Below are 23180 nucleotides of genomic sequence, written 5' to 3' on the forward strand. Positions count from 1 at the left end.
CCCACCAGCTCCACGCAGCCCCGGCCGGCCGCCGCCTGCAGGCTTCTGACCTTTGGGCCCATCTGCCTGCCAGGACCCCTCCTGAACCCCACCCCACCCCCACCCTGCCATCTCTGCTGAGTAAGTACTTCTCTTTCAGGACTCAGCTCTGCCACTTCCTTCAGAAAGCCCCTGCTGGTTCTCCAGGTGCTGCTGACACTCCTTCCTCCTCGGGGTTCCCTCCCCTCCCACCCCAGCTTACTGCAGCTCTCGCTTTCTCCCCCTTTGGCACAGAGACCTCGTCTCATTCACCTGCGGGTGCACAGCGCCGGGGGTAGGGGGGTGGGGTCAGGGCCCAGACCGCGCGTCAGGAAGAGGGAAAGGATGCGTTCGGGCCGGCAGGCTGACCGAAGACCTTCCTCCCAGCCGGCACATCACCCCGCGCCCTGGGGGTCTACACCCAGGTGGGCCGGGCAAGCACCAGGCAGGGCGATGTACCCTAATCTCTTCTTCCTGTCAGCTGCCCCCTGGCAGGTGTGGCCTGCACACCCAGCCTCACCAGTCCCCTGCTTGGCACCTCCGCCCACAGTCTCAGAGTCAGAGCCAGAAAAGGCCCCTCCCCCAAGAGAGGGCCCAAGCCAGGATCTTCTGATAATGTGAGAACATGAAACTAAGGGGGTTCCCGCCTCCCTCCAACAACGCTGCAAGAAGGGGTACCCAAGCGAGCGTCATTATGATCCTATTACTATGAGTGATGGTTTTAATGCACCATCATATTTGATATTACCATATAATCATTTCTCTAAAAGGCTGAGAATTGTCATTAGCGGGGAGAGAGAATTAAATGACATGCCAGCAGGGATTGTAGTACTGATAAACTAAAATGAAAATAAACTAAAATATAGAACTATATGAAGATAGCATTACAATGATCACACCGACTAATGGTACAAACTAGGAAGACCAGAATTAAATAAGCCCTGGCACCCTGATGGCGCCTCTCTAGAGAAAATGGAGACGTGCATTTAATGACCAAGAGAGTTCGCTGAATTCTCTGAGAAGCTCACTTAGCCAGCAGCTGAGCCCTTCTACCAAAGGCAGGTGAGAGAGCTGAGCAGCACGCAACCCCCACCCCTGCAGGCCTTTGGCCCCCGAGGCTGTGATACACAGGGAGTCCCTCCCCAAGCCCCGGGGAGGTATACAGGGCACCTGGGAGCAGGGGGTGTGGCTCTTACACCAGCTGTACACTGACCCCCTGTGTGACCTCGAGCAAGTCCCTCTGGCTACTTGAGGTAGCAGCTTCCTGGTCTAAAGAATAATGTGGCTTCATTGGCGATATTTTACAGATGATCTTCAATAAAATGGGAATAATGCTCCAGGCCCTGTTTCTCAGAGCGTTGTCAGATCCAAATGAGGTGAAATATGGGAATGCATGCTACAGATTAGAAAATATTATTTAAAAGGGTGTTTTATAAGACACGTATTAGTACTTTATGTGTACAAGTATGTATGCCAAATATAATCAGTCTTCATACACATCCTTCTTTTTTTTTTTAACATGGGGAGGCACCGGGAATTGAACCCGGGTCCTCTGGCATGGCAGGCAACCATTCTTGCCTGCTGAGCCACTGTGGCCCGCCCCATACACATTCTTAACAAAAATGTACCATTATGTTGAATCATACTCTTTCTGCAAGTTTATATATTTCAACATTTCTATCAGACTCACTTTAGAGAAGAGTCTATGGTTACAAAAACAGTTAATGAGTGGCAGTGTTTACTAGAAAACATCTAGCAGCATGTTAATACAGCTCTAGCTAAGAAAATGTTTGTTGCCCTTTTTTTCCTGGTATTCCTTCTAGAATCATTCATTCATTTAGCCCCTGGGAACTGAGTACTGGGGGAGACAGTGGTGAATTAAACAGACATGGTCCCTGCCCCACAAATTTTACAGTCTAAAAAGACAGCAAAAAAAAAGGAAGGTATAAATATGCACATAACTGGAAATGATAAAAAGTGCTAGGAGGGAAAGGGGCATGGTTCTGATCTAAAGAGAGTGTCAGTAAGGGGCTCCCCAAAGAGGTAAATTTAAAGCTGATTTTTTAAGAAAGAGAAGGTGCCAGCTGTGTGATGAGCAGAGACAAAAAGCATGCCAGATAGAGGGAGCAGCAGGTGCCAAGGCACTGAGGCAGGAAAAGCCTGTTCAAGAAACAGAAATACAGTCAATATGACTGGAATTCAGGAAACAAGAAGGTGAGAAGGGCTTAAATGGTTGGCAGGATTTATAGGCCATTACCAGAGGTTAGATATTTTGTTAAGTGCCTGAGGAAAGACACTGAAGTGTATTAAGCAAGGTAGTATCATGACCCTATTTATATGTTGGTAGTAGCACCGTTCATTCCCTGTGTAAAATAAGTTCTAGGGGTCCAAGAGAAAAGGCAGGAGGACTGTTAGCTAATGCCTGGTTGGAAAAGCATGGTAACACGGGCTGGGGAGAAGAGTTTGAGATCCATTTTGGAGCTGAATCAACAGTTCTCTTTGGTCATTGGGGTATGGGGGAATGGGGAAAAGAGGGAATCAAGATGATGCCCACAATTCTGTATTAAGCTGCTGGGTGGATGGTGGATCCAGACAGAGAAGAATGGACAAGTTTTTGGGAAATTATTAGTGTTCTACCTTGGATGGGTGAGGAGTGAGATGCTTGAGGGACAACCAATTAGAATCAAATAATGGCAGTTGGGTGCAGTCAGGAAAGCAAACTATGACAGTTATTTTAGCAGAGAGAATTAAATATGGACAATTCATTAAATAGATGTCAGAGGACTGAAGACTGGAAAGGGATCCTAGGGTAGTGCAGAGATAGCAACTTCAGGGAATAGTTATCAGTCCTGGGGATGCAAGAATTAAGGAAGAGAGTGAGGTCATCGGAACCCAGTGGTCAAAGCAGCATGGTACTGGCATAAAGATAGATGTATCAATCAGTGGAATCAAATTAAGAGTTCAGTTGTAGACCCTCACACATATTGCCATTGGATATTTGATAAAGCTGCCAAGTCCATTCAACTGGGAAGGAATATTCTCTTCAATAAAGAGAAGAACTCTTCTCTTCTGGATATCCATATGCAAAGGGTTGAAAAAGGATCCCTATCTCACACCATAGACAAAAAACTCAAAATGGATCAAAGGTCTAAATATCGGAACCAGGCCCATAAAACTCCTGGAGAAAATGTAGGGAAGCATCTTCAAGATCTTGTGGTAGAAAATGGTTTTTTAGACTTTACACCCAAAGCACAAGCAATGGAATAAGGAATAGAGGGACTTCCTCAAAATTAAATCTTTGTTAAGACTTTGCCAAGAAAGTGAAAACACAACTTATTCAATGGGAGGGAAAATTTGGAAATCACATTTCTAAAAACAGTTTAATATCAGGAATGTATAAAGAAATTCTACAGCTCAACAAAAAAGACAAACAACCCATTTTAAAAACAGGCAAAAGACTTGAATAGACATTTCTCCAAAGAAGAAATGCAAACAGCTAAAAAGCACAGGAAAAGAAGCTCAGCATGACTAGCAATTAGGGGAATGCAAAGCAAAACCACAGTGAGACATCATTTCACACCTACAAGAAAGGACACTGTTAAAGGACTAGAGAACTACAGATTTTGGAGAGGATGTGAAGAAAGAGGAACATGCATGCACTGCTGGTGGGGATGTGAAATGGCACAACCACTGTGGAACAGTTTGGTGGGTCCTCAGGAAGCTAAGAATAGAATTGCCATATGCTCCAGCAATCCGCCTCCTAGCTATGTGTTCTAGTTTGCTAGCTGCCGGCGTGCAATATACCAGAAACAGACTGCCTTTTAAAAAGGGAAATTTAATAAGTTTAGTTTACAGTTCTAATGCTGAGAAAATGTCCCAATTAAAACAAGTCTATAGAAATGTCCAGTCAAAGGCATCCGGGGAAAGATACCTTGGTTCAAGAAGGCCGATGAAGTTCAGGGTTTCTCTCTCAAGTGAGAAGGCACATGGCGAACATGGTCAGGGCTTCTCTCTCATCTGGAAGGGCACATGGTGAACACGGCATCATCTGTTAGCTTTCTCTCCTGGCTTCCAGTTTCATGAAGCTCCCCGGGAGGCGTTTTCCTTCTTCATCTCCAAAGGTCGCTGGCTGGTGGACTCTCTTCTTCCTGGTGCTGTGGCATTCTCTGCTCTCTCAGATTCTCTCTTTTCTTCAAAATGTTTCATCTTTTATAGGATTCCGGTAAACTAATTGAGACCCATCCGAATAGGTCCACCTACTCCAGCTTAACAACCATTCTTGGTTGAGTCACAGCTCCAGGGACATGAACGAATTCCAGCTTCAAACATACAGTACTGAATAGGGGTTAGAAGGAACGGCTGCCTTTACAAAACGGGATTAGGATTAAAACATGGCTTTTCTAGGGTACATACATCCTTTCAAACCAGTACAGCATATATTCAGAAGAACCGATAGCAGGGACTCAGACATTTGCACACCGATATTCATAGTGGCATTATTCACAATTGCCAAAAGATGGAAGCAACTGAAGGGTCCATCAACCAATGCATGTATAAACAAAATGTGGTCTACACGTACACTGAATAATAGTCCAGTTTTATTATTCAGCTGAAAAGGGAAAGAAGTCCTGATGCAGGTGACAACATGGATGGACCTTGAGGACAGCATGCTAAGTGAAATAAACCAGACACACAAGGACAAATATTGCATGACCTCACTGATCTGAGCTAGTTAAAATGTGCAAGCTCACAGAATGAGAAACTAGAATATGAGTTCCCAGAGGATAGACTGCTGATAGAGGATGGGGAGTTGCTGCTTAATTTGTAAAGAATTTCTGTTTAGATTGATGGCAAAGCTTTGAAAATGGATAGGGATGATGGTTGCACATTACTGTGAGTGCAATGAACAGATCTGAATTATGTACATGAACGCGGTTGGAAGGGAAGTTCTGGGTCGTGAATGTTACTAGAACGCAAGTGAAAAAGATAAAACACGGGCCTGTGAATCCTGTTGTGGATGATGAACTCGGGTTAAAGGTACAAGAGTAAGAACATCCTTTGATGAATTATAACAAATATATGACACTAATACAAGATGTTAATATTAGGGTGCTATAAGGGAAAAATACACCTAAACTACGGACTATAGTTAATAGTACTCTCACCAGTTGTAACAAAGGTTCCATACTAATGCAGTGTCAACAATCAGGGCTTAAATGGGGATGTTGTGTTTTTCACATGACTTTTCTGTAAAACTACAGCTTGTCTAATTAAAAAATAATAATAACCATTAAAAAAACATCGTACTAAGTGAAAGAAACCAGGTACAAAATACTACATATTATAGGACTCCATTCATATAAAATGTAAATATAAATAAATCTATAGAAACAGAAATAGATTAGTTATTGTGTAGGGCTGGGAAAAGATAGAAGGATTGAGAGGTGACTGCTAAGGGGCATCAGGTTTTTTTTTGGAATAGGGAAAATGTTCTCAGATTGATTGCAGTGATGAATGCACAACTCCACATATACTAAAATCACCAAATATTGAACGCACACTTCGGGTGGAATGAATGGTATGTGACTATATCTCAGTAAAACTGCTTTTAAAAAATGAACTGGGCTTAGAAGCTTGAATTTTTTCTTCCCTCTTTGTAGACATTAGTAAAATAAGGTCTAAAACAGAGTTCTTCAGATGCTGTGATTCTGTGCATTACTTCATTTCCATTCCTCAAATTCCACCAGGAGCCACAATTTCTAAATTTTCCTTCAGGAAAAGAAAAAATCATGTAACTCAGAAATAAAGCTTTCTATATAAAACTGTAGCTGTTTCAGAGTTTATTTCTTTGATTTTTTTTTTTGTTCCTTCCAAGAAAATCGGGGGGAAAAAAAGGGACTCTTTCATCTTAATAAAGCCACATATTGGAGACTCCTCTCTAAGCATCAAAACGGACAACAAATTCACTATCAAAACGGACAGGTCTGCCCCAGCCCGACGCCATGCGCACGGACAGGCTCTGCTCGCCGCGGGCTAACCCGTGTGAATCAGTGGGAGAAAAACAGGTCGTGCCCCGTTGGGAGCGACTGTCAGAGAAAGGGGCAGGGCAGACTGGGGACCCGCTGGGCTGCACAGCCGGAGTGGAATATTCCTGGGGTCATGAAAATCAGAGGGAATCGGAGGCGCAGAAAGATGAGACAAAGAATAGTATGTAGGGGAGCAGTGTAAACAAGGAGTAGAGGGTAAGTATGCCAGATGCAGGAGTGATAAACCTGGCTGGGACTTCATGACCAGAGAGTTTACCGTGTGGCTAGTGGGAGCATTATAGGTTGTGAAGCTGAAATCAATAATAGCAGTAGTGATAATGATAGTAATTAGTATTTTTAATAGTATTAGCTAACACTTCTAACCATGTGCTAGACACGGAACCAAGCGTTTTACATACCTCGGCTCACCTAATTCTCACAACACCCTTAGGTGGCAGACGTCATCACCCCCACTGCCCTGATGAGGAAACTGAGGCACACAGAGGTCGAGTTACTTGCCCAAGGTCACGCAGCTTGTAAGTGGCACAGAGAGGCTGAGATAGGAGCCAGTCCTTGAGCTGGAGGCGAGAAGGGCGGGAGCCCCTCCTTGCTGTCACCTACCCCCGGTGCCCCACCTCGGGCAGAGCTGCCCCTAAGGCCTGGCGCTGAGAGGCAGGACAAGCCAGGGTGAGAGGTCGAGAGGCGCCCGCCAGTTCCGGGTCTGCATCCACCCCTTGCCCTGCCCTCCCGGGTCCCTCTTTGTTGCCTAAGCTGGTTGGAGTAAAGGTTCTGCCACTTGCAAGATCCTTTCCCTTCACTCCATTTTTATCTTCTCGAGCAGGAAAACTGTGTCTCCCCTGCAGCTGTTTCTAAATGTTGAGGATGAGAGGCAGGGGTTGCCACGTGGGGTCACCAATGAGGGAGGCGCCGCCCTGCACACTCAGCAGCACGCGAGCGCAATGCAAGCCGCACGCGCAGGGCAGGCTGGGGTCCCGGGGGGCTCCAAGGTGCTCCCGGGAAGGTCAGAAGTAGAGGAGACCGGGGTGGGGGTGGGGGGTTCGCCAGATGGCGCATCCGGAATGGGGCGGAGGCATGGGAAGGGAGGACCCAGAACAGACATCCCCCAAGATCCTGGGACAAGGTCCAGGCAGACCCCTCCCCAGGACCATTGTCTGGCCACGGGGGACAGTGAAAGGAGGGCTCCCACGTCTGGGCCTCGGTGTCCCCAGTGAAAGCGTCTGTTTCCAAGTGTGAGGGCACGCTTCAGTATCTGCAGGCAGAAATGAACAGATACGGTTTACAGAAATGCCAGTAGACTTTCTTCCAAGCAAACCCAGGCCCTCCGTGGCTAAAGAGGAGGAGCCACAGGGCCTTGACCTCCGGCCCCGCCGTGAACGGATTCCAGCGAGCCAGCAACTGACCCCGACGTTAAGGCGAGGGCCGCCCTCTGAGCTCTCCAGGCACCGCCCCGAAGGAAGGAAAAAGACCCCGGCCCGCCGGCAGCCCTCCCAGGGGGATTCCCTTTTGGAGCAGCTGCCATCCTCCCAGTATGGTGCCCTGGAAAGAGGGACAGCCCGTGCCTTGTCTCTGCCGCTCTCTCTGGAGGTCCCCGGCCAGCCATTTCCACTCTCTGCGCCTCAGGGCTCCACGCTGTGAAAGGGGATAGTAACACCCGCTGGGTGCACAGGTATGGAAAGAGCACGTGTCCGCACAAGCTGAAGCACGGCGCCTGGCCCGAGGCGCATGCCCAGGGCTTGAGAGCAGCTGCAGTTCCGACTGCGATCAAGGATGCCAGCGCGTCCTTCCTTCAGTTGAGCCTGTGCGGGGCCTGCCTCTTTTCAGGAGTCCTGAACTCTCTTTGAGAAACTGGAAAAATGGCAGATCTCAGTGAAAAGATACATGCAATCTATTGCACATGACTTCAGGGAGGTCAGTAAGCCCCTAACCCCACCTAAGGGCCCCCACGCTGCAGGAGTCCTGGGGCTCCTCCCGGAAGGAGAGCTCGCCCACCTCTGAGCTCATTTATTCGAGCTCACCTTTTCCCCGTCCACTCCTGGGAGACCTGTCGCAATCACTGCCAGGAACTGCCGACTCCTGGCCTAGAGAGGCCCAAAGAGCGCACGGAGCAACCGAAGAGCTGCAGAAGTCGGCGTCTGCGCCCAGCCCTGTTTGTACACTGAAAAAAATAGCAGCACATATCACACCAGGAGCTTGTATTTTTCCGATGGAGGAAGCTGCTATGGCAATGAGCAAATACGAAGAGTTGCTAAAAGCACAAGCGCCAGCGTTTGGAGGGACTGGAAATATTTTGACATTTAAGGAGACCCTCAAACTTGACAAGGTCAAAAAACCCCTGCTGCGGCCCAGCCAGGCAGCCCCTGGCCCCTGGGCAGCGTGGACGTCTGTGACAGAAGGTTGCTAGGCAATGCCTGAGCTGTTGGCCTTCCGTGGCAGCTAATATCATTAAGATGGAAACCTTTGAGAACGCAGTTTAAACAGAAAAGAATCACGCCACATGCAGGGGTCCTTTGATTTAGCTCCTACAAATAAGCCCATTTCCAGAGTCTTTGGGCTACAGTCTCTGTTCACGGCCATTTTTGCCGGTTTTCCACATCCATGAGTCTCATACACAGAGAGGAAGATTTTGGTTGGGTAGGTTTGTTGGTCTTGTTGTTTCTCTTTTATCTTTCTTTCTTAAAGTCATAGAAACTACAGTTAGACCAAAAAAAGAGACAACATGGTTTTGGTTGATTCTCAGTTTGGGGGAGACTATGTTTCTGTTTGCCCCCTACTCAATCAAAATGGCAAGTTTAAACTGTGTTCAACCTACTGCACTTCAGTCAGTGAAATCCTGGAGAAATTTAACAATCAAGAGATGCCTCATGGCCAGAGAGTGGAGTAAATGGACTCTCTTCTAAATCACCTCTCTGCATTCCAACTGTGGTTCCAAGCTTACCTCTTCCATGCCCCACCCCCTTTATTAGGGTTCCAGGTGAAGGAGCCTGTCGCTTCTTTCTCTCCATTTCTTCCTTTGTAAATGATGGATCCCCTGCGTTACCTGCAATTCAGAAGTCTTCCACCAGGGGGTGGTACTCCATAACTGCAGACCCAGCAGTAACCGCGTTTGTGTAGGTCAGAAAACCAAAACATTGTCATTTGTTCTGTAAGCCTCTGGAATCTTTCTCTACATCTCTTTGCATTTCTCTGCTTTCAAGAGAGAATATATAGGGTGGGCCATGGTGGCTCAGCAGGTAAGAATGCTTGCCTACCATGCCTGAGGACCCAGGTTCGCTTCCCGGTGCCTACCCATGTAAAAAAAAAAAAAAAAAAAAGAGAGAGAGAATATATTGCTTTGATAAGCAGAAATCAGTTGAATATATTTAAAAATAAGTATTTAAATATAATAGCATTACTTATATAACAAGGACAGCTAAAGTAGAATTGTCATTAGAAGAATGATTTAAAGAGAGATAAAATTCCTTTCTACCTCCCAGCTTCTAGCTTCTATATTGCATCATTTCCTTATAGCTGCAGCTGCCAGTGGTCCCCTCAGCCCACCTCACATGCTGTCTCACCCCACGGAGAGTCTCTTCCCTGCCCCTGAATCCTCAGACTACTGATATTTAAAACTGTCACATGTCTAGATCCAGACCACAGAATTAAGAGCCAAGACCCTGAAACTTGCTTAACTACAACAACGGTATTCCTGAGGTTTCAGGTGGGGCAGTACCCTATAATCTCTGAGTTACTATGGTTTCTAACCCTCTTGTTGGCCCAGTTTTTTTTGCCCCATGAAATTCCATGGGGGCCAAAGTCTGTGTCCATCTTAATCATTCATGCTTTCCTAGTGTTAGCAAAATTCCTGGCACGTGCTAGGTACTTAACTATCATGAACATTGAACTAATGAGTGACTGAACAAATAAGCCCTTTGTTCACCTTTTCACCACGCCTCACATGGCATATGGCACCCCAACCTTTCCTCCGCCCAGAATCAGATTCATACTCAGTGGCCACCCCATGGATCCCAGTTCTACTTTGCTTGTCCTTCAACCCAGGGCTGGACCCTATTCTTGTGCTCTCAGGCTTCTGCCAGCCCTGACACTACCCCCTCTGGCTGCTGGCACGGATGCCCCATTTCCATGCCCTACCCGGATTTGACAGCTTCTGGAATTAGATCTGAGGGTGCGCTGTCCCTGAGATCATCTTCTGCAGCTGCGTAAGTTAGCAAGCCCCCAAGCTGCATGACCCGGCCTCTCCCCTCTGCTCACTCCTTTCCCCAGATGTACTCAGATGCCAAGGCCCCCAGGGCTCATGTCTGCATGTACTGAGTAACAAAATAAACTGCCAATGACTGTGCACGCAGCACTGCATCATGTGCCAGCACCAGGCTAAGTGGTTTACATACATGTTACTAATCCCCACAACAACCTTGCAACATTGTTACTACGCCCCATGTTACGGATGAAGAAATAGAGGCACAGATAGGCTAGCCATTTGTACAGTGACAAATAGGCAGTGAGTATAGGGGCCAAACTAAGTTCTTAAAAGAGAACAACCATGTTTTCCCTTTAACTCAACAAAATTTTTTGGATTTAAGAATAGGTAATGAGCATAACCAAATGGCAAACATATTTAAGGACAGAGAATGGCTTCCTGGTAGTTCTCAAGGATGCCCATGAGTTATTTCACGGTTGATCAATGCTCGTGCTGTGACAACCCCTTCCCTGGACAGTGGAAGATATAACTAATGTTACAGCTCTCATTCCCTTGATAAGGTCTCAAAATCTAGGTCTACACAAGGCGGGAACACCTCAACCAGGGCCACCAAATTATACAATTCCAGGTACAGACCACTTTGTGAATGATCCTCCCTGAGGTCATGCACGGCACAGCCTGTGTAGCTGTCCGTGATACTCGGACACGTCCAGTCCACTGTGGCTAGCACCCAAGATGGCAGCTCTTTGCCGTCACTGGGGAAATGCAGAGCTTCTCTCAAGTAACATACAAGCAACTCACGGGATCCTTTCACTTAAATCTTTATTGCAATTGAGTGTTTTCAATAAAGGGAATTTGAGGGATTACACCAGAACCATTGAAAAGATATCTGTAGGCAAGAGTCTTTACTTAAAATCATCTTACTTGGACACCTTCTCAATGCCTCTACATATTAAACAATTAGGAATGGTGTCCATGTTGGGCTACGTGGATCGAGAATGAAGAGTGGTAATAGAGAAGGAATAAGGGGCATGGGATATTTGGGGTGTTTTTATATTTATTTTTATTTTTATTTTGGGGAGTGTATTAGTTTCTTAAATGCTGCCAGAATGCAATATACCTGAAATGGAATGGATTTTCAAAAGGGGAATTTATTAAGTTGCAAGTTTACAGTTCTAAGGCCATGAAAATGTCCAAATTAAGGCAAGGGTATAAAAATGTCCACACTAAGGCATCCAGGGAAAGATACCTTGGTTCAAGAAGACAGATGACATTTGGGGTTTCTCTTTCAGCTGAAAAGTCTCATGATGACGTCTACTAACTTTCTCTCCAGGCTTCCTCGGTAGCCTCCCCAGGGCTCTGTCCATTCTGTTGGCTCTAAAGCTTTTTTCAAAATGCTTCCCTCTTAGAGGGCTCAAGTAAGCAACCCCACCTTAGATGGGTGGAGACACATCTCCATGGAAACCACCAAATCAAAAGTTACCACCCACGATTGGGTGGGTCACATCTCCATGAAAACAATCAAAAAGATTCCACCCAGCAATATTGAAAGAGGATTAATTAAAAGACACGGCTTTTCTGGGGTCCAAACAGATTCAAACTGGCACAAGGAGTAAAGAAAATGTTCTAAAATTGATTGTGGTGATGACTGCACAACTACATGATAACACCATGAACCACTGATTGTATATTTGGGATAATTATATGGTATGTGACTATGTCTCAATAAAATTACATTTAAGAAAAGAATGAGGAATGGTAGGGTGGGGGTGCTTCTCTTTGTGAGTAAAGGAGACTTACTTTGTGCTACTGGGAAGTAGTGGTTTCCATCTCTCAGGTTGTCCCCGTACCCGTGGCCTCTTCCCAGAGTGGAAGCTGAGCTATTGACTTCTATTATCATTAAATACAAGGATGTGTGTCCCGTGGTGTACATGATGAATCAGCACCTCTGTAAGCAGTCCCTACCCACTTCTTGCTTAGCCCATTGAATACCTGCTCATTGTTTGAACAGTCGGTCTTGTCATCTCTGTGTCCTGAGTGTCAGTTTGGCTCGAGAGAAGGGCACCAACTGCTGCTGTCCCCAGAAAACCTGATTCTCGGGAACTCCAGTGACTGTCCTCTCCTGTGGCCTAACACACCCTTCCGTCCCGCACGGTTGGTCAGGAGGGACACGACTCAATTTAGAGAGATGAAAAGGGCAACTGGGGTTTTTTGGCTTTTTTCTTTTTGTTTGTTCTTTTGTTTGTTTTTTGCCTTGATTTCCCTAAATCTGAATCAGATTTATCATTGACGCTTTCCATTTTCACATCAGAATTACAAATCCACAAAAATTTGAAAGACCAATAGTGCCTCCTGTTATGGCTGTAAAGAAATGCCGTAAGAAAATATTGTTTGGGGGTTGAATTTCTTCATGAAAAAAATAAAAATTTGTACAGCATTTACTGAAGTTTATGTCTAATCCAGCAATTCTACTTTTAAGAATATGTTCTATGGAAATAAAGCAAATGTTTAAAGAGGTATGGCAGGGACACTTAATGACAAAGTTGTTTAAAATAACAACAGCAATAACAAAAAGTAGAGGGAATCAGCCTAAATGTCCACCAGTAAGAGTTGGTTTATATAGATAACGATAACTCATACTTTGAAATATTATACTGCCATTAAAAGGAACGAGGGAAGTGTTTATGTGCTGATATAGGAAGGCATCCATTAATTATTTTTAAGGGAAAAAAGGTGGATGATATGAGAGGAATTATAGCATAATTCACTGGCTAGAGCCTAGTGGATGAGAATATATAATTTTTCCTTTTGGCTGAAGCTCCAAAGCTAAGAAGAGAAGGTGACACACACGTACCCACTCTAAAACGAGGCACTACACTTAGCCATCGGGACTTCTAAGAGGACAGCAAAGACGGCCAGTAGCCCCTACCCCATCCCAGTAGAAAATAGGACACGTCATGCCAAAAGAGTTCCTTGGATATGCCATTAGGACCAGAGTCTCTTCTTCTCAGCTCCCCTGTGGTAGAGGGAAGGTGCCTTCCTTGAAGGGCACATACCAAAGTATTTGCTCTAGTTACAATTAGCTCTAGAATGTTCATTTTCAAGTGTATTTTTGCATTTTTGCATTTTTTATGTTTTCACCTGGAAAAATTATTTAACTTTTTATACTAAGCATATATTATATATTATATTATGTTACATTATCTCATATCACATCATATCATATTAAGCATACAAGTAAAGCTGTATCTATTTTGATTTCTATTTGGAAAAATGAATGGTAGGGCCAGGGTCAGGTGAGCTCCTGCAGTGGAGCAGACCCCATATGCTCTTCTTAGCTCCCCTAGCTCTGACAATGCAGTTCATTCCTCAGAAAATTTCCCTTCAAATGTTTAGCCTGTGATAATAAGATATTTTTATAGCTTTTTATTTAATAGCCACCTGAGAATTGCCATTTGCTTTTACAGGGTACTACCAGGAAACAAAGGAAACACAAACCCATTTTAATTGTTCAGACAGTTCGGATCTTCCTTTTCCTGACGGTGGAGCAGTCAGAACCCGGCAGGTAGGGAAGTGGGGTCAGGAATCCGGGATCCGCGTCTGGTCAGTTCACCGTATGACCTCAGGCAGGCCCTCAACCTCTTCAGGCTTCATTTTCTTCTCGTGCAAAATGACCGCATCCTCTGTGAGATGTGCCTCAGACCTCCCAGAGTCCAGGATACTTTCTGTTGTGGAAAGTCCCCGAGCCAGGCTGATAATCAGAACATCTGGGTTCTAACCCTTTCTGTTCCACCAGGGAGAACTCTGAGCCCGAGCAAAGCAAAGGATTTAAGTTCTTTGAGTTTCAATTTCCTTATCTTAAAAATAAAAAACTTAAACCTAACTTACCTCCCCAGGTTTTGCTGTTGTTTTTTGTGTTTTTGGTTACCTATGACTACATAACAAGCTATCACAAAACTTTCCGGAAACTTCTGGGAAGATGGTAGAGTAGGATAGGCTGGGTTCACCCCTGTTCCATGGAGCATCAAGAGAAGGTACAGAAAGGACACCCAGGACTGCGACCCCGGGGGTCAGTGATCAAGGAGGTCATAGGGAGGTCCTGGTAGAGAGAGGTGGGGGATAAGGATGGGGAGAGCAGGGTGAGTCTGTTCAGCCACGGCCCCACCAGGGACAGGCGACAGCACACTGCAAAGTGCAGATCTGAGGGAGTGGGCCGTCCCTCTGCTCCTGCCTGCCCCTGCAGCTAGCTGGAGAGACTGCCCCATGCAGCTCCCAGCAGGCAGCACCCAGGGGGAGCCCAGGAGCATGCCTAGCCACCTGCCATGAGGGGCTGCACCCAGGGGGCACTGGGGCTGGTTGCCCTGCCAGGTGCTGCATGTGGCTATCCCATACAGAGCTTGGGCAGAGGGTCCACTAGGCACTGGGCATAGTAGTCAGCTGCCCCGCCGGGTATTGGGTTCGGCTGCCCCATCAGGAGTTCTGATCGGCTGCCCATCCTGCATGCTGGTACCAGCAAGAGGGCAAGATGGGAATGGCCCCCTGCCACGCACGCCATCATGCCCAGCCCACTGCTGCAGAGGGTAGAGGCAGGACCGAGGAGAGGAGGTGGCTCAAGAATGCCATCTTCTGGGAGGAAGTAGTAAGTGCAATCTGGCAAACTCTGTCTGACTAGTTTTTTTGTTTTTCAGGCTTTTTTTTTTTTTTTTTACTTTTTAAAATCTTTTTTTTTGTTGTTCTTTTCATTTTTACTTCTTTTTCTTTCTTTCCTGTGGGCACCAATCTGAGTTTATTCCCAATATATCTTTGGGTGTCTCTTCTGGCTTCAGGGCCTAATACTGCTCAGGAGTTTTTTTTGGGGGGGATGGGGTGCATGGGCTAGGAGTCAATCCTGGATGGCAGGCAGGCGTTCTGCCACTGAACCACCCGTGCACCTCTGTCTAGCTTTCAATGGACCCTCAAGTAGAACTGCATCCCCTACATGAGACCCAGGGCTTGGGTTGGTAGGACAAACCAAGTGCAAAAGGGAACATTCAATGCAAACCCAGGTAAATGCAAAACTTCAGACGAGTAACAGGAACCAACTTGCAAAATAACCTTATTAAGATAATCAAATGCACTGAACACAACAGAAAATCACAAAACACATGGAGATCCAGGCAGAAATGGCCCAGCCAAATGACCAAATGAAAACACTTGAGAGAACACAGAAGTTCCCTCAAGTGTTGAGGGAACAACTACTCAAGGATATTTATAAAGAAATAAAGGATATCAGGAAGACACTAGAAGAGCATAAAGAAGAATTTGAAAGATTAAATAGAAAATTACATCTCTCACAAAGATGGAAAATGCTGTAGACCAAACTACAAGTATACCAGAGACACATGATAGCAGATTCAAAGAAGTAGAAGGAAGAATAAGTGAGCCAGAGGATGGAACAATTGAAGTAGAGTGTATAAAAGAACAAATGGCAACAAAGATTGAAAAAATGGACTGGATCTTAGGGAAATGATGGACTACAAGAGGCACAGGAATATGAGAATCATTGATGTCCTTGAAGGAGAAGGAAAGAGTAAAGTGCTGGAAAGGTTAGTTGAACATATAATTGGAGAAAACTTCCCAGCCCTTATGTGCTAGTTTGAAAGTACTGTGTACCCCAGAAAAGTCATGCTTTAATCCTGATCCAATCTTGTGGGGGATTCCACACTGTAGGGCAGAAACTTTTGATTAGATTATCTCCACAGGCATGTGGACGCCCAATTGTGGGTGTGACCCTTTGGTTAGATGGACATGTGACTCCATCCATTCCAGGTGGGTCTTGATTAATTAATTTACTAGAGTCTTTAAAAGGGTAAAGCAGACAGAAACTTCAAAGAGACAGCTGACACTTGGAGAACAGAGACATGGATGTCTGGAGATGCTTGGAGCCCAGCAGACATTCTCATGAGATGTTAAGCAAGCTGCAACTTGGAGAGAGGCAAGGGAAGCCACGAGTTGAAACCCAGCTGCAGAGAAGCAAAGTGAGGAGCCCTCACAGGAACAGAGGCTGAAAGATAATGGAGCCCAGGAGCAGGGGACCAGCAGATGCCAGCCACGTGACTAGTCAGCTGACAGAGGCATTCCTGACTCATCAGCCTTCCTTGAATTAAGTTTTCTCTTACTAGATACCTTAGTTAGGGTATTTTTATAGGCTTAGAACTATATATTTGTAATTTATTAATTTCCCCTTTTAAAAAACCATTCCTTTTCTGGTATATTTCATTCTGGCAGCTTACAAACAAATACAACTTACAAAAAACACAAATATGCAAATCAAAAAAGGTCCAATGAACCCCAAATAGAATAAATCCAAATAGGCCTACTTCAAAACATAGACTAATCAAACCGTCAAATGTTGAAAAGAAGCAGAAAATCCTGAAAGCAGCAAGAGAAAAGTGAATCACTACATACAAGGGAAACCATACAAGACTGAGTCTGGACTATTCCACAGGTGACATGGAGACGAAAAGGCAGTGGTATGATTATATTTAAAATCCTGAAGAGAAAGGCTTCCAGCCAAGACTTCTGTACCCAGCCAAATTGTCCTTCAAAACTGAGGAAGAGATTAAAATTTTCACTTACAAACACATCCTGAAAGAATTTGTCAAAAAGAGACTCGCCCTACAAAGAAATGCTAAAGGGATGCTTGTCAGCTGACAAAAAAACAGGAAAGGATGTCTGGAAATGAACAGCACCAATAAGAGTAACTTAAAGATAACGAGAGAGAAGGAAAAGAATGCATAGGTCTGACAAAAAGAAAAAAAAAAAACTAAAGGATAAGGTGATAGATTCAAAAACTGCTTTTACAGTAATAACTTTGAATATTAATGGACTAAACTCACCTATTAAAACATACGGATTTGCAGAATGCATTTAAAAACATGATCCATCTATGTGCTGTTTATCAGAGATGCATTTTGGACCCAAGGACGCAAATGGACTGAAAGTGAAAGGATAGAAAAAGATAGATGTTCTATGCAAGCTGTAACCAAAAGAAAGCAGGAGAGGTTATACTAATATCAAATAAAATAGATATTATAAATAGGCATTATAAGAGACAAAGAAGGATACTATATATTAATAATAGGGATACTACATACCAACAGCAAAAGAATAAGAGAGCCCCTACGTTACACTCCATACAAAAATTAACTCAAAGCGGATCAAAGACCCAAATATAAGAGCCAGTGCCACGAAACTCCTAGAAGAAAATATTGGAAACATCTTCAAGTCCTAGTAATAAGAGGTAGCTTCTTAAACTTTATGCCCAAAACACAAGCAATGAAATTAAAAATTAATAAATGGGAACTCCTTAAAATTGAAAATTTCTGTGCCTCAAAGGATTGTGTCAGAAAGGTTAAGAGGCGTCAACTCAATGGGAGAAACTATTTAGAAACCACATGTCAGACCTTAGACAAAGATTTGACATCCTGTGTGCATAAGAAGTTATACAACTCAACAAAAGAACAAGCAGCCTAATTATAAAATAGTCAAAGGATATGAATAGACACTTTTGAAGAGCAAATACAAATGGTTAAAAAGCACATGAAGAGATGCTTATTTTCATTAACCATAAGGGAAATACACAATGAGATACCACCTCACATCTATGAGAATGTAGTTTTCACAAACAGAAGACTACAAATGTTGGAAAGGATGTGGAGAAATAGGAACACATATTCACTGTTGGTGGGAATGTATAATGGTACAGCTGCTGTGGAAAACAGTTTGGCGGTTCCTCAGAAAACTAAATATAGAGTTGTCCTACAGTCCAACAATATCAATACTCAGTATATACCTAGAAGAGCTGAAAGCAGTGACACGCACAGATAACATCACAGCAATGCTCAGAGTATAATTTTTCACAATTGCCTAAAGATGGAAACCATCAACGTGCCCATCGACAGACCAGTGGATAAATAAAATGTGGTATATATATATATACGGTGGATTATGATGCAACGGTAAGACAAAATGATGTCCCGAAGCATATGACAAGATGGATGAAGTTTGAGGACATAATGTTGAGTGAAATAAGTCAGACACAAAAAGGATGGAAAGTGTATGCTTTCGCTATTATGACTCTGGTAAAGGTCATCTCAGAGGTTACACGATGGAATATAGCAGACCTAGAGGTACACAGAAGCCAGAGACGGGGGAAAGGTTACCCAGTGAGATTAAACTTAAATGTAAGGGAATGGATGGAAGTTATGGTGGCTAATTAGTGGATTATGAATTACATTGCCATATTGAAGGTGAATATGATTGAAAGGGGATGTATATTGCCATGTATCTCACTGATTAACTCTACAATTATAAATAAGTTTCACATGAACTCCTTTAAATGTTTGACTTTGTACAAAGAAACAATAATAGAGGAGTATGGGGGGAAACTGATACTGCATGCTATGTCCTCTAGTTAACAGGAAGACAGCAACAGTACACAGCCACACCAGGGGTAAATAATTGGAGGGGAGGGAAAAGAGTTTAGGGGAGGTTATGGTTTGAGATTTGGTGAGAACATGTTTGTCAGTCATGTGTCGCTTTGGACCAGTGAAAATTGTCTAAAATTGGGAGTGCTGCTGATTGTGCAACCAAGTGCGGACACTGTAAGATATGGTTTGATTATTTGGGACATTATTCCTGATGGCCGAATGGAAGGGGGAAAAGAGCACAATGATTGAGAAGCCAAAAGGCAAATTGTGATATATAGGGAGGAAGATGGATATTTATATATGATGGAATACTGTGTGGTTACAAAAAGAAATGACATTGTAACACACGCAACAAACTGATTGAAGCTTGGGGACAATGTGTTGTGCAAAATAAGCCAGAAACAAAAGAACAAATATGCTATGGTCTCTTTCAGAAAATACTTACAAGAAAATTGGAGCCTAGATTGTAAGTTCTTACAGCAGCCATACCTAATCCAAAGTTGTAAATGTATTCCTAGATGCTGAGACTCTGAGCTACATGTGTATAAGCTAGTATTGTCCTGGAACTTTGAATTCCTTGGTGACAGTTAAGATTCAGAGCTGGAGTGTTGCAGCCTGGAAATCAGCATTGCTACATACAATAACAGTTAAAGTAACTGAAAAAGGCCTCATGCCTCAATCAGAGTCTAACACGAAGCCGCTCTGGTTGGGACTAAGGAAAATCAGAATACAGGGTAAATGATGATAATGAAAGTATTCTAGAGCTTCACCTACTCTATGAGACCAAAGGCAGAGAGGTATATTATGTCTAGAACCTAAATTTTGTGTAACACACAATGTAAATCAACCTGTCTGGAGAGCTCATTTAAACCTAAACACGTGGAGTCCAGAACAGGCATGAGGCCTTGTAATTCTGTGTAGGTTAATGTAATACCCAGGTTAATATAATTTTCCAGATTATGGTGGGCTGATAATTAGAAAGTATTGGTAGACTAGCTTGAGGGGTTGGAGGGAAAAACAAATATTAGTAGAGTCCCTTGAGGGACTGGAGAAAAAAATATGGACCAATTAAACTTTCTCATCACCTTGGTGGCCTCTGAAACATTAGAGACTCCCAAGAAAATAGATCAAGCCCTTGATTTTGAGTCTTGCCTTTATGAAACTTAATTCTGCAGAAGAAAAGCTAAGAATATAATTATGCTCAAGAGCTGCTTCCAAGAAACCTCTTTAGTTGCTCAGCGGGGCCCCGCGTTCTCTCTAAGCATGAAAAATCATTACCGTCCCCGCTACGTGAGACATGACATTCAGGGCTGTGAGTCTCCCTGACAACTTGGGACATGACTCACAGAGATGAGCCTGGGCCTGGCACTGTGAGATCGATAATGCCTTCTGGACCAAAAGGGGGAAAAGAAAGGTGATAAAGCAAAATACCAATGCCTAAGAGAGTTCAAACAGTCCAGAGACTATTCTGGATGCTACTCTTATTCAGACTTCAGCTAGATATTGCTAATTGCCATAGTTTGCCAAACCCCAACCAATTACATGCTTATTAACCCTAGGACTTTAAATGGACTCTATAAAAGTTTCATGCAGTAAGTCTGCTTTCCTGAAAACCATGACCTCCAGAGGGTTCCTAAGCTAGATAAGCCCTGAAACCCAAGGGATCAGCCTCTCCAAGAATATCGATTAATTCCATAGTCCTATCCTATATTATCAACACCTCTTTTCAACATGAAAGGGCATAGCCCAAAGAACCTCACAGAGTGGGAGAAGGATCAAAGGAGAAGGAGGACTTATAACAGAGAAAATGGGATTTAACAAATGAGTATGACTGCTGAATCACTCTATCGATATTTCTTTTAGTCCCCAGTGTTTTGGAGCAGCTAGGAGGGAAAACCTGAAACTGTGGAATGGTAACCCATACCAGACTATGAAATCTGATCTGTAGCTGCTTGCTGGATTGTACTTTGAAAATTATTTTATATATATATATATATATACATATATATATATATATATATATATATATAGAGAGAGAGAGAGAGAGAGAGAGAGAGTGTTAATTGCTATTCTGGGTGAAAATTATGATAGATACGGAGACTCTTTGAAAGATTAAATCTCCATGCATCTATCAAATGCCATTGTGATCCTCATCTAAATTTTCCACTTTTAATCGACTTTGGCTAGTGTGACTAGCTAGAGGACATTGGCTAGAGGAAAGCAGCAAGTACAGTTCAAATGCACCAACAGTGGCCTCCAAAGCGTTGTCTATCCTTAGATCAAATCCAGCTGGGATGCAGGGTGATTCCTTCAATAGATGAGCATAGGGCTGTTTTGGTTGACCAGAGACTTGATGTACTCAGTCATGACGTGCTAGATGATGATCTAGCGACTAACGACCCCAAAATCAATGGCTCAAGACAAGAAAAGTGTAACCTTCTCTCTCTCCCTGCATATCTATCACAGTTCGGCTGGAGCTCTGCTGCATTGTGTCTCACAATAACACAGTCTGCCCAATATGGTGGCCTGCAGCCTTGGCAAAGGGAAAGGAGCATGGCGAACTGCATATTAGCTCTTAAAGACTTCCACCCAAAAGTGAGACACCTCACCTGCACTCACATCCCAAGGGTCACCACAAGTCACAGGACCCCAAATATTATAGGTTTAATTATGTCCCCTATGCTGAGTACATCTAGCACGTCATGACCGAGTACATCAAGCCCTGTGGATGTGACCTTACTTGGAAATAGGTTCTTAGAAGATAAGGTGAGACTAAACTGGATAACGGTGGGTCCTAATCCCATATGACTTATGTCTCGTAAGAAGGAGAGAATTGGACACAGATGGATACACAAAGAGAAGAAGTCCCTTGACCACAGAGGCAGAAATTGGATTTGTACTTCCGCAAGCCAAGGAAGGCCAAGGATAGCTGATAACCACCAGAAGCTAGGAAGAAGCAAGGAATCTCTTCTACGGGTTTCAAAGGAATCACTTCCCCACTGAGAACTTGATCTTGGACTTCTAGCCTCCAGATCTGTGGGACAATAATTTTCTGTTGTTCTCAGCCACTTGAGTTGTGATACTCTGTTGTGGCAGCCTAGGAAATTAAGACACCTGAACTCAGGGGAAGAGGTGTGCAAAACCTTGCCTTGCCCCGGGAGAACTGCAGATACTGGAGAACTGCATTTCTAACCACTTCATTTTGGTTGTTGAACTTCTTCAGGATTCTGCTCAAGGACATTTTCTGATCCCGTTTTCAATGCCCGAGAAGCAGAGAGAAAATGCATGCTGCAATGTTGTATTTCCTCCTTGAATATGCTGTTGTTTTGTGGTGGTTGTTTTTTGCCAGGCTTTTCTTTGCTATTTCTTGTGAGACATTTCCTAGGGGAGTGACAGCAGTTGAAATCCTGATCCTGCTTGAAGACTCAAAGAGAATACAATGTCCCCCGGGGAGGGGGGGTCCACAATAGCATCCATCTGCCAGCACCACAGAACACTTGGAGACACGCCACGTGACTCACGGAGATGAGCCTCCACCCAGAGGTCCCTGTTCTTGGCTGAGAGTGTGGTGTGTTAACAGGAGTCTCACAGCAGAGCAGATAGAGCAGGGGCTGTCTGAATTACGCTGCTTGGATTCAAAGCCACTACTTTCCAAGTGTGACATTGGACAATTTACTGAACTTCTGTGAGCTTCAGTTTCCTTAGCTGCAAAATGAGAATAGTCATAGTTCTCCGCGGGGCTGTTGTGCTGTGATTGAGCCCGGCTCTGCAAGCCTCCGATGCTGCTGAATGCTGTGGGTGAGCTGATGATTGCAACCCTACAACCAGGCCACACAGGAGAGCATACTCAGCCAGAGTTGCAAGGACGGGATGGGAAAAGATGTGAAAAGTGGAGATCTCTTACCTTTAATTATCTTGTGATGAGACAATTTTGTGGTTTGAACGAGGTGGTAGTTTTTCTTCCCAGCCAAAAATTGCTCCCTTACCAAACTTACAAGATGCATGATAGATATACTGAGAAATTCATTCCTTTGGCTTAACCATTGCCTTGTCTAATTACCTCACAAACATTTACTGAGTTAATGAGGGAGAGAGGGAAAGGGCTTAAGGGGAGCAGCCAAGGTGTTTCTAGCATGGGCTGTGATGATAAAGGATAGAAAGTTCTTCTTCCCAGTAATCTTTCCCCAATTACCCAACAGAAGTACCTAAAAATCCCACCACACATGATGACTGTGCTGGTTTGAAACTGCCATGTGCCCCAGAGGGGCTCTACTCTTTTAATCCAGTCTTATAGGTGCAGACTTATTGCAGGTGGGATCTTTAGATCAGATTGTTTCCATGGAGTTGTGCCTCACCCAACTGTGAGTGGGACTCTGATAAGATTATTTCCATGGAGATATGACCCCACCAACCCAAGGTGGGCCTTAATTCATATGCTGGAGTCCTTAA

This window comes from Tamandua tetradactyla, chromosome 15 (assembly GCF_023851605.1).
Source record: "Tamandua tetradactyla isolate mTamTet1 chromosome 15, mTamTet1.pri, whole genome shotgun sequence".
Classification (NCBI taxonomy): domain Eukaryota; kingdom Metazoa; phylum Chordata; class Mammalia; order Pilosa; family Myrmecophagidae; genus Tamandua; species Tamandua tetradactyla.